This window comes from Nothobranchius furzeri, chromosome 18 (genome assembly GCF_043380555.1).
Source record: "Nothobranchius furzeri strain GRZ-AD chromosome 18, NfurGRZ-RIMD1, whole genome shotgun sequence".
Lineage (NCBI taxonomy): Eukaryota > Metazoa > Chordata > Actinopteri > Cyprinodontiformes > Nothobranchiidae > Nothobranchius > Nothobranchius furzeri.
The window spans coordinates 6,842,320-6,855,276 of record NC_091758.1 but is presented as its reverse complement, the minus strand read 5'-3'; the positions used below and the strand labels follow the sequence as shown (position 1 = coordinate 6,855,276).

At 40.9% G+C, this 12,957-nt stretch overlaps 1 protein-coding gene and 1 long non-coding RNA gene across 2 annotated transcripts in view; one reads left to right on the top strand and one right to left on the bottom strand.

Moving 5' to 3' along the window:
- akap6 (A kinase (PRKA) anchor protein 6) overlaps positions 1 to 8,807 on the bottom strand; it is a 348,892-nt gene extending 340,085 nt beyond the window's left edge. The window contains exon 1 of the mRNA XM_054734609.2: positions 8,670 to 8,807. The gene's annotated coding sequence lies outside the window, so the exon portion shown is untranslated. The remainder of the gene's footprint in view (positions 1 to 8,669) is intronic.
- Positions 8,808 to 9,256: 449 nt separating this feature from the next.
- Positions 9,257 to 10,897, top strand: LOC107396885 (uncharacterized). Its single transcript, XR_001574406.3, has 3 exons — positions 9,257 to 9,484; positions 9,936 to 10,031; positions 10,139 to 10,897. It is a non-coding gene; the product is annotated as an uncharacterized lncRNA (long non-coding RNA).
- The last annotated feature ends 2,060 nt before the right edge of the window (positions 10,898 to 12,957 follow it).

Here is a 12,957-nt window from a genome sequence, read left to right as displayed (position 1 = left end):
ATTAGTCACACCAGCAATACAGTGGTGTGAAAAACTATTTGCCCCTTCCTGATTTCTTATTCTTTTGCATGTTTGTCACACAAAATGTTTCTGATCATCAAACACATTTAACCATTAGTCAAAGATAACACAAGTAAACACAAAATGCAGTTTTGAAATGATGGTTTTTATTATTTAGGGAGAGAAAAAAATCCAAACCTTACATTGCCCTGTGTGAAAAAGCAATTGCCCCCCTTAACCCAACTGTGGTGTTTCACACCTGAGTTCAATTTCTGTAGACATCCCCACGCCTGATTACTGCCACACCTGTTTCAGTCAAGAAATCCCTTAAATATGAGCTGCCTGACACAGAGAAGTAGACCAAAAGCACCTCAAAAGCTAGACATCACGCCAAGATCCAAAGAAATTCAAGAACAAATGAGAACAAAAGTAATTGAGATCTATCAGTCTGGTAAAGGTTATAAAGCCATTTCTAAAGCTTTGGGACTCCAGCGAACCACAGTGAGAGCCATTATCCACAAATGGCAACAACATGGAACAGTGGTGAACCTTCCCAGGAGTGGGCGGCCCACCAAAATTACCCCAAGAGTGCAGAGACAACTCATCCGAGAGGTCCCAAAAGACACCAGGACAACTTCTAAAGTACTGCGGGCCTCACTTGCCTCAGTTAAGGTCGGTGTTCACGACTCCACCATAAGAAAGAGACTGGGTAAAAATGGCCTGCATGGCAGATTTCCGAGACGCAAACCACTGTTAGGCAAAATGAACATTAGGGTTCGTCTCAATTTTGCTAAGAAACACCTCAATGATTGCCAAGACTTTTGGGAAAAGACCTTGTGGACTGATGAGACAAAAGTAGAACTTTATGGAAGGCAAATGTCCCGTTCCATCTGGCGTAGAAGTAACACAGCATTTCAGACAAAGAACTTCATACAACAGTAAAATATGGTGGTGGTAGTGTGATGGTCTGGGGTTGTTTTGCTGCTTCAGGAACTGGAAGGCTTGCTGTGATAAATGGAACCATGAATTCTACCGTCTACCAAAACATCCTGAAGGAGAACGTCCGGCCATCTGTTCGTCAACTAAAGCTGAAGCCATCTTGGGTGCTGCAGCAGGACAGTGACCCAAAACACACCAGCAAATCCACCTCTGAATGGCTGAAGAATAACAAAATGAAGACTTTGGAGTGGCCTAGTCAAAGTCCTGACCTGAATCCTACTGAGATGCTATGGCATGACCTTAAAAAGGCGGTTCATGCTAGAAAACCCTCAAATAAAGCTGAATTACAACAATTCTGCAAAGATGAGTGGGCCAAAATTCCTCCAGAGCGCTGTAAAAGACTCGTAGCAAGTTATCACAAACGCTTGATTGCAGTTATTGCTGCTAAGGGAGGCCCAACCAGTTATTAGGTTCAGGGGGCAATTACTTTTTCACACAGGGCAATGTAGGTTTGGATTTTGTTCTCTCCCTAAATAATAAAAACCATCATTTCAAAACTGCATTTTGTGTTTACTTGTGTTATCTTTGACTGATGGTTAAATGTGTTTGATAATCAGAAACATTTTGTGTGACAAACATGCAAAAGGATAAGAAATCAGGAAGGGGCAAATAGTTTTTCACACCACTGCATGTGGTTCATCAGCAGCATGTGGATCTAAAAAGAAACAAAATACTCTCTTAAATATCATGATTACTAGCATGATTACTAACTTAAACTTTAGTTTCTTACTTTCAGGAATAAGGAATTCTGGTAGTCTGACAGTGAAAAATAAAATAATTGATCCATTAGTCAATAGGGAGACAGAAATACATCCATGAGACAGACTGCAGACTGGTGTGTGTCCCAGGAGTTTTTCCACCCCTGCTATGATATGAATAATGCATCAACAGATAGAGGAAAGATGCATGTTTGTTTCTGACGTCACATTTATCCTGTCCTTTCATTCACTGCTGATTTAAGTCAGACAAATTCTATATATGCTATAGGGGGCAGTAGATACCTAAATCATTGAAAGCAAGCTGTATTTTTTTGTTGGCGTAAGACCTTACCAACGGATGCTCATTAGGGCCAAAAAGCCCTGGGGGGTGTAAACTTTAGCTAAATAACAAGCACATCAAACTCCCTTTCATCGCTGGCAACAAGTGAAGCGGTAAATATGTAAAACAACATTTAAGAATGACAAAGATTTGTTACCATTTGTTACAAATCATTAAACGCATTTGGTCCTCATGGGCTACCGTGGAAGGAAACATGGCATCTAATCTGGTGTCACTCAGAGACTTAGACCCGCTCCCATGTATTTTAGAGCATATTTTTATGGTTACATGTTGAAAAGTTGTCAGTGTTTTTATAAGAGACACATTGTCTCTAAGAGTACTGAAGATCAACAGTGTTGTGTGTCTATGATGACAATAACTAAATTATTTGGTTGACACACCTTTCTCTCATACTGAAAACGAGACACTGACAAGCTAAAAATAGCTAATTGGTGACTAAAACATTACACTACATTATGACAACCAAAAGCATTTGTAATGAAGTTCTGATCTCAGGCAGGGCATGGGTTAGGGTTGAGGCGTTATAGCTGAATCTATGACGCTCCACCTGTGAGAGGAAAACTAGCTTGTTTTCGGCACTCAGACATCAATTCTGATTGCCTTGCCGCCAGACAGGACACGGGAGAAAGAAAAAGAAAAATTATGACAGCACTGGTCCAACATTACAACATTGCAGACCCTGGTACTCGAGGGCCGGTATCCTGCATGTCTTTGCTCCAACACTTCTGATTCACTGGTTGATTCACCTGTTCTGCAGCTCATCTGGCTCTGCAGAAGCTTGTTAATCACCTGCTGATTGAAATCAGGTGTGATGATGCAGGGTTGAAACTAAAATATGCTGGATAGTAGCCCTCGATGGACCAGGGTTCCCCACCCCTGCTCTAGACCCAGAAAGGGTGTTAACAAACTACCCATCTGATCCTGCAAAGTGGTACCAAACTGATGACAGGATGCGTGAGTACTTTGCACTAAACCATCCCTCTCAAAATATTGGATATTCTTCGGCATCACAGAGGAAATCTGGAGACATAAACCGAAGCTTAACCAAGGAACATTTCTTGAGACGTGTTTCTGCTGTGACTGAGGCCTGTGATGCCCGGAGTGGAGAATGCTAAATGGTTTCCTTGGTAAGTGTTGTTGGTTTTATTTATTTTTCAAATAATTTTATTAATGTTCAAATTGTATAACAAACAATAAGTTCACACACACCGAATTTCTGATTCAGCAGAGGAAACAACAGCCTGAATGAGCATAAAGCCAGATCGAAACTTAAGATAATGTTTTCATTTTATTAAAATACTTTCTTTTAAGATTATAGATTGTATTAAATTGATACTGTAATAATTTAGGCTGCGTGTTTATAGTTTGTTTTTGCGCCTTTAAATCATGCTTCAGTCCATTCAAATGAATCTATTTATTCTTGAATGTATTTCCACCATCATGTGATCAATTTGTCAACATTTATAAATGTTGTAAGCTATTGTATTTACAGAAAATCTTTTAATTAAATCTAGTGATTAAATGTAAACAGAACAAATAAGAGAAACATATTTGCTCTGTTTACGTAGTTTAATGACACCTAGTGGTTATTTACTGGTACTACTGCCTTGACAATGACACTCCCAATAGATAAGATGAGGATAATTTATTAGCATTTAATACAGCTGTGTAATGATGTATAAATTATTAATATCAAAAAATTGTCTAACAGAATGTTTAACATACAACACATGACTTATTTTGGCATACAAACAACCAATTTGTAACCAAAGACTATTAAATATGCAAATGTGAATGAACTTTTATAAGTAACTTTGGTAAGTTTCGATCGGGGGTGGGGGTGGGGGGGGGGGTGGGGGGGGCAAAAAATGCAGCCTGCCTAGTGTAGTCCATTTATTTAATCCGGTTTTGGTTGGGACCGGATCGGGAGTTCTGGTACTAGGAAAAGATGAATGAACCACTTGAGGTGAGTTTGGGAGTCAGAGACACTAATCGAAGGCTGGCGTCCAGATAATAGCGGGGGGGGGGGGGGGGGGGGGGGGGTGTCTGTACATATGTGGCTTCCTTGTGTCGGACATGATGAGGAACTGACAATTTTTGTGTCTTTTGATTTAATAGTTTTTTATTCAAACTAACAAGTAGAGCGATGATGTAGCTATTCTTTTCTACTTCTTAGTTGAATTACCAGACTCCATACTTCCAGGGCGCACTGCTGCCCTCTGCTGGTTCTTTCAGGTTACAGTCATAGTCCAAATGGGTAACGGGGCACTCGTATGTCCCTAAAAAGCTACTGTATTTAAGGATGGTGGATGACCATGGAGCTATGACCACAGTTTACTTATATAAAATGTATAATTTCAAGTTGAGAGGAATATTTAGAATTTGATATTACCATTTGATTTGATAGTAAACTGGTAAAAATATTACACACTGGGGCTTTAAAGCTAAGGCGATCCAACAAAATAATTGTGTGTGACTTACTTTTTTGGTGGTTTGATGTTTTGTTTTTTTCAGTAATGCAGTGTATGTTAGTAATATTATCACTTGTGTTCAACCTGAAATCATGACGATTTTGACAGATAAATGAGGAAAAATTCTGTGTTTAACACGTTTTACCTGAACACATTTAAGATGAATGTTTTAAAGGTGTAATTGACTAAAAAACATATTTTGATTATTCTTTCTGATTATAATTGGTCACTCTGAGTTTTTCATGCAGGCTGAATACAAAAACAGTCTTCTACCACTATCTCGTGCATTAGCTTCTGATAGAAAAAAATGTTGAAACACTAGGAATTGAAAATCCTCATATATCTATGTCACACTGTGAATTTGCATTCATGGCTCCGCCCATCTTTGCTCATACTCACTGAGGAGAGAGAGTGGAAAGTATATATGTGGTCGTGACTTTTAGAAGGTGTGTGCATATAAGGCATTGATTTATAGAGAACACTGCAAATGTATTAAATAAATGAGTTAACTACACCTTTAGTTAGTGTGTCAATATTATTTTTCTGTTACCTGGTTCCTAACGGGTCACAATCCAGCTTTTTTTACTGCAAAATAGTTTAAGCAAATCTAAACGTTTACGAGCATTTAAACACTGCCACAGGTGCAGATGGGACACAACTTAGTGAAACAGCAGTAACATCACTGATACTCAGGTGCAGAACTCAGTTATTTATATAAATTAAGTGGGCTCATAAAAACAAACTATTACTGCATTTAAGCAGGACTTTGACAGAAATAGGGGTGTCGGCATTATACATTTAAATACACTAAGTTGGAGGTCTGAAAACTCATATTGCATGATTTAAACAAAAAAAGCTTGTTTTTTATGAAGAAATCTCTGAATGCTTCCGAGTACCAAATCTGGTGAGGAAAGAAGTTCACAATGTTAATTTATGAAAATCTGCTAAATGATGCACTGAACTGCATCAATAAATTCATTATATACAGTATGGTGATTATTATTTAGTGATTATTAATCCCAGAGGGAAATTGATTAAAGTATTTTTAAATTGAATTGAATCATTAAAGTAAAAAGAAATGATGTCAATCTGAGGAATTATTGTTTTACCGGGTAAACTGAAATTGTGTCCAATCTCTTTTAGCCCTTAAAATCAATTATGTTGGTATGAAAATCCCTCCAGTAGCCCAGAGTATGTGTGGGACAGATAAAGACTAACACTACTAAAATCCCAAATTTTTGTCCACAAACCTTTTGGAGTTTTAGTCATCTAAAACTGAGATACATTTTCGTCCAAAAGAGAGACTAAAACTAGGGCGACTGCGATGGACATGTCCCCCGCATTTCCCGCGACAGTGTCATCTGCCCCCAGCACTTTCTTCAGCCATTTAATCCCTTATATATATTTAGCCCTCTTTAAAAATGCCTTAGGCATACACACGTTAACGAAGCATCCAGTGGACAAACAGGAGGAACAGCAAGATGTTCAGCATTCATCCATTTCTAGATTTATATAACGCCTTCCCACCACCAGTCAACGCAGCCTAAGGCACTGAACATCATACAGTACCGATAAAAGAGTAATAAAACACTGAGTAATAAAACTGTCCCTGCTAATGGTTGGAAAGCAAACACTCAACATATTACCTAAATAGAAAGCAAAGCAGCCAGAGCAAGCTAAGGCAAAAACTAAACTTTACACAGTTCTTTCCAAACTGTAAACTGAGATATGTTGTTGCATGCAGGTCCTATTAGCTACCTGGTAGCTCGGTATGCCAACATATCATGCTAAACTAGTAAAAAAGGTTGTTTTATCCTTTAACGCTTTCCCATGCTGGGAATAAATTCAGTTCTCTTCATTTCTGTGCAGAACTCGTGCTCACTGTGTAGCTCCATGTGTTAAAAAACAAAAACAATCAACCGGGAGGGTCTATAGGTGGAAAGAGAATGTTTCTATGGCATAAAAGGAGCTTGGAGGCCCATTTCCACAGTAATTTCACTGCCGCTCTTTTCTCCGTTGTTCCAAACTTGTTGTTCCAAACTTTTGTCCACATCTTTCTTTATTTTTATTGCCACAACAGAGCCGAGTCAGGGAGGAGACATCAGTCGAGAGGGATGATGACGTCTCACAGGTAAGGAGATACTTACTGAGGAAAAACAAGACTTCCAGTGCTGGGAGGCACCAGGCATTCATTGGGACAGGGTTGTCACAGATTATTCTTATTCACACAATAAAACATTTTAATAGGCAATCCAAGAAGAATATGTGCCAGAGAACCAGGCTGCAGCACTGATAGGCAAAGCCTGCAGACAGTAATAGAGCAAGGGTTTGGACCATCTGAGGCCACTCTAAAGCCACATCAGCCAGATCGCAGGGCCACTGTGTGTCAAAGGTTGGCTGATAAAACTCTAAGATTTCAGAGAGAGTGGTATGAAACCTACCCCTGGGCTCATTTCATCCCAGGCGTTGAAGGAGTTGTGCTTTTATCATAGCAGATATTCAGTCCCTCTAATTTTAAAAACCGGAAGAAGGGCCATGAAAAGTTAGCATTACATGCAAAGTCAGAATGTCAGAAAATATTCTTGACAGCACAAATCTTATCAAACTAGACTGGCGGATGTGCAACTGTTACGAGGCACAAACGTGTCTGTTAAAATCATGCGTGCTGCATGGCAGGTTCTTGCTCTAAGTGGGCATGACAATGAAGATGACCCCAGCTGAGGAAAAGGTTGACTTCCCCAGTTGGCTGCACAAGTCCCAGATTAAAAATGAAATCCTGAGTTTATTGAGCCTCTTCATGGTGCTTAAAATTGCAGATAACATTAGTTCACTTCCACAGCTGCAGTTCTGTGTCATTCTGGATGGAACACAGACATGTGAGGAATGAAGCAGAAGGCAACCAAAGTCAGGTGCTATGAGACACCTGAGGAGGACAAGTGAATCAGGATCAGGGAGGAGCAGGATTTAGATTTGTTGTTTACACTTTTAATGGTAACGCTGAGATCCTGGGCCTGTTTAGGGAAGGTTTACATGGCATTTGCTGCTCCATTCATAATTGTTTTTTTCCTTCCATGTTATAGAAAGAAATTAAGTTTTTCAACACCCAAACTTTGAAATCCACAAATGCACTGAAGCATGTCATCAATCCACAACAAAAAGATGTCCTAAAGAATCACAGCAAAAGTGCAACTCCTACCAGACAGGCCCAGGCCAGTTGGAAAAAATGTATTCATGCAAATTGAAACTGGTCAGATTCACTTGGTGATGGAATATTAGCCTGGTAAATGTTGCTAGTGGACACGCCAGTCGAATGAAACCAGGACTTTCGACCCTTTTCCTCTCGAATCACTACCTGCATGTTTTCTACATTTCTCTGCACCGAAACACCTGGTTTGAACCGTTTGGTGATTAACAGGCATCTGAAGAACTTGAGGACCTGCTCATCTGGCGTGTTGGAGCAGCAAACAAGCTGAAACTGTCATGCAGTGGCCCCCCAGGACCTCAATCCAACACAATCCCCCTTTGTGAAAAACAACAAGACTTCTATTATCTGTATGATCGTGTGGCTTTTGTTCTCTTGACCACTAAGACAACATCGCAGATGTAATGATACCCACAGCATACTACAAATATTTACATGATTATTTACATGTGTTTACATATGTATTCATGAGAGGGAGTGTATTTTTAATCCGATCAAATTGCTACTTTGGGTCAGCTTGGTCCTGGCGTATCAACTTCATACTGAGCAGATATTTGATAAATAGTAAAGGTTAGATCTGGTCCTTCTTCACCTAACTGCCCTAGTACTGAGTCCAGGGCAGAAGGCTAACAGAAAAAGGTGTTGGCTTCTCTCTGTATGCAGCAGGCACAGCGAGCTTCTGCAGAGCAGGCCTCCTCAACATCACCAGGAGAACAGAGAGTCACCCCCTCTGCTGCTGTCCCTCTCTTTATGTCTTTTTCTCTTCTTCATCCCTTGCATCCTTCTGAGAGCATTAGCATCATAGTGCTCATTAAAGCCGCATTCCAAGAAGGATTAGACACACACACACACACTCATGTTGCTGGCATCAAAACTGAATGTCTCTCAAACATGGGGGAGCACACAAACCAGCAATGAGCAGGTTCAAAAGTACGTACCGCATCTCTCTGCCTATTGTCCCTCATTCCATGCTGCTCCTTGCTTCTTCTCTTCTTGTTCTGTTAGATGCTGGATGAGAATCTGCTCAGGACAGTGTCCTCACTGCTGTGAAGAACAATATGAGCCAAACAGAGAGGAGGCTAATGCTAGCTAGCCAGGAGCCCAGTATGGGATGATGAGATTGGAGGAAAAATGACGGTGATGATACAGCACCTTTGAGTTTGACAACATAGAAGAAGAGAGAAGGGGTGGGCACCCGGTTTCCTTAGAGACTGAGATGATGTGATGGAGAAGGTGGAGCTGAACTCTGATTGGCTGACAGGGTGTGGTGGTCCCCTTCCAAGGGGAAAGGAGGGGGAGGGGGAGAATGACAGAGCAAAGGCTGGGATTTCAGAAGCAGCTGCTCTCCATTTGTCCAAACAAGCGTGGATAGAAAAGCTACAGAAAAAACACTTCAGCTCCCCCAACTGGACACTCAAGGGTATCAAAAGGACCACTGCAGGAAAGCATGAACTTAGCACTGCTCTTTGAAGATATAATGTATAACATTATTAAACAGCCATATGTTGGGGGGGGGGGGGGGGGTTCAGAAACAGCTTGCAAATATTAAAATGTATTATTATACATTAAAAAGCTAAATATATTTTCATGTGTTCACCAGATAATTGTCTTACGTCCTTCACCTAGGGTGAATGCTGTATCCTGTTACTCGTGTACAGCTACTGTAACTTTCTAGTGGCTCTTATAGTTTCTATTTTAAAGGCGCATGGGGCAGCATGAAGAAACTAAACTCACGAGCAACGCGCTCGGAGCTGTGAGTAACTGCATCTCGGCACAGGAATGCCCACAAACGCTTTACTAAAGGGGAAAAAAGCTGACATTAGCATTTTCATTTAGCCATGACACTAATGATGTAAAGCAAGTGCACCTTCCTCTGACAAACACAGCAGCTGGTTTGGTAACTGGTGAGCTGGACAATAACATGATGCTACTTTATTAGAACAAGGCTTTGTGGCTGCTGGTGATTTATGACAGTTTTAGGCTAATTATAGCTATTATTTTGGATAAAGCTTGCTAACAAGCTAAGCTAATGTTATTGTGCAAGAACATCCAATGTTTCAAGCCACTGAGATCATTTGGTAAATTATTAGCATTACAGGACAACAATGTAAATAACAACACAAATGATGGATTACATAAAATGCATCATATATCATCCCCTTGAGGGTAATAAATATTTTTTATCATCATTGTTTTCGTTTCAGAGATTGACTTGAGGAGGAGTGATGGAGCACACTGAGCCATGCAGCAAACAGCAGCTCTTATGGAAGAGGACCGAAACCTCACACAGCTAGATGCAGGTTGGGTTTAGCCATCTGTGTAAAAAACAATGTAAACAACTAAAATAGCACTGACTTGAGATATGAATCTAGTCATGTAAACATGTTCCTGATTCATTTCTAAACAGCTTTACAACATCTGAGCCAGGAGGAAAAACAACTTTCTCCACAGAGTGGTGACCCGTCTACCTGGGGTGATGCTGGACATCCTGGAATTCCGGCAAGAGACACCAGGACCTCATCTTTTTGATCGTGGGCAGCCGAGACCGAGAGTTTCTGTTTCCTGCCTACTCTTCACAGTTCACAATCTGGCAACATGAGCGTCTGGGAAAAGGGAATCAGAGGCCAACACCAAGCCGCTGCGTTGAAAAATTCCCTGATCCATTAGGAGATGACACTGGCTAAGCTCCACTTAGGGTGGCAGACTAAATGTTTAATCTATGATAACAAAAGCTCACAAACAACCATACCTCACAATAACAGTCATTAGCTGAAGACCACACTTTAATACACAAAATAAATGTGCATCTTATTTATTTTCATTTATTTGTACCCCACTGGACTGTGCATCTTAACCAAGGAGAGACTGAACTGCTTATGATGAATCAAATGAGATAATTATTCACTATGTAAATTTGTGAATATTTATTGAATGGCCCTTCGTTACTTTTTTGCTGTTTACTATTTTTGTTTGCATGAATACAAGGTACCTCAAAACCAAAATGTTGCTTTGTTCAGTCTCCTTCTTTTCTCTGCTCCCAGAGCCAAATTTAGACTTCTGATCATTTTTGCAGTATAGTGATACTTGGCTATCATTTTCAGAGTAACATAACGGTTACATATCTAGGTGAGCCAGCCAGGAGCGGAGAAGGGAGCTGAACATAATTCTATATTTGTGTGGTATTTGTACATTTGTTGTTTAAAAATGGAAATATTGAAGAACATGGGCATTAAAATTCCAAATGGGTTTTGATATACAGTGAGACTGACCCCGGCTTTCCACGGGAGCCGTCAGCAGCACGTTACTGCAGCAGCACGTCATAGCTGCTGATAGGAACCGCTGTGGTCAACAGAACCTTTTCCACGGGAGTCGTCAGCAGCGTGAGTCGGCCGCGTCTCAGGAGCAGCATGTCGTGGCCTTTACGCGCCGGTTCTATTTTCTACGCGCGACGCCTCTGAAACGGGTCAAGTTCGACATTCTTGGGGAAGGAAAGACAGGAAATCGGACACGGAAATGGAGAGAAGCTCCTGAGATTTTCAGATTAAAGAACGTACTGCCTTCCGGTTGCTTTACTTTTAAAAAAGGTTACTAACTGTGCGGCCCCGTGAGAAGTTATCATCTAGCTAGCGGTCTCCTTTGTTTTTCAGGTCCGTATTGGCGATTATAAAACGGACAGAACATAAAACACAAACCATGTTGTAGTTTTCTCCTGCTTGTTGTTGTGTTTACTGACAAAGTCACTCGTGTGACTTTGTGCTCGGTCGGTGACAGCTGCTCCCCTGCTGCTTCGCGTCTCGTGGGAAGGGCCAAGCAGCAGCTTACGCGAGCAAGACGTGCTGCTGCAGTAACGTGCTGCTGACGGCTCCTGTGGAAACCCGGGGTGATACTGAAACTGATAACGAAGTACTTGATTTTTTAAAGGCATATGGTTTTATTTCAAAATCTGAAATTATTGATGACTCCAAGTCAGCATTTCACCATTTCATAGTGTTGGAGTATAGTTCTGGGACCACATTGGTTGTGTTACGTCCAATTCTGCCTTATACATATGTGTGCGAAACTGGAAAGGTTAAATATTAAATTTCGGATATTTCTACAGTTTATGATGATGCAGTAGAGAAGCAACAAACCAATGATTACCTTTCTAATACAGTGCAGATAGAAAAAGTCACAAAACAAACTGGCCAAGATTTTTCAGTTGCCCTGAATGGCGTAATGTCTCTGCTTGGTCAGGCTGTTTCCAGGCTCCACACCCGTACCATCAAAGACGGAGATCTGGAAGAAGATGATAAAAATCCTCTTATTGGTCTTGCCTCTTCAGATTAGCAGACAGGCCCAGCCAGATCCAACCATTCAAAATACAGCAAGATCTACTCCACCAACAATGGCGTGCAGGGATCTAAATCCACCCGAAGTCCAGCATTATGTGGTTGAACATATTGTGAAGAATGACAAAATTGCAATGAACCTGTTAGCACAGCATTTTAGAGCCTTCTCGGGAAGATTGCCGAGACCTTCAACAGAAGCTGACTATGACACGTAGCATTCTAGTATAAAATTACTATTGAAAGATCCCGCCGTATCTGACTTACAACGTTCACGCAAGATTTTGACAGCTTGCTGCCTCCTGCTGCAGACGTTGTGAAGTACCTGAGACCAGACACTTCTCCAGCAGTGTATCTACAAACCCTTGATTCAGCATATGGTGCGGTTCAAGATGGTGATGAGTTATACGCCAAATTTATGGATACGTTTCAAGATGCAGGTGAAAAACCATCCAACTATCTGCAATGTCTACAGGTGGCGCTGAAGCAGGCAATCAAAAGAGGCGGAGTTTCGAATAAAGATTTTGACAGACATCTCTTGACTCAATGTTGCCATGGCTTTTGGGACGACTCCCTGATAACAAAACTCCAATTAAAATAGCGGAAAAATAATCCCCCATTGTTTGCTGGATTGCTGCTTTTGTTGCGGAATAAAGAGGATTGTGAAGAAGCCAAAGTCATTCGTATGCAACAACATCTTGGCTCTTCATGCTCCAGAGCTACAAGTCATTCACAGTACGTCTATGCAGACGATGCAGAAAGAGGAGAAATTGCTGCTCTTACCAACATGCAGCAACTTGCTAAACAGCTAGCTGATATTCAGAAACAGCTTGCAACACTTACTGCTGCCCAGTCGAGTTACAATCAGCCTGTAATTCCTAAGTCCACACCTGCTCATATG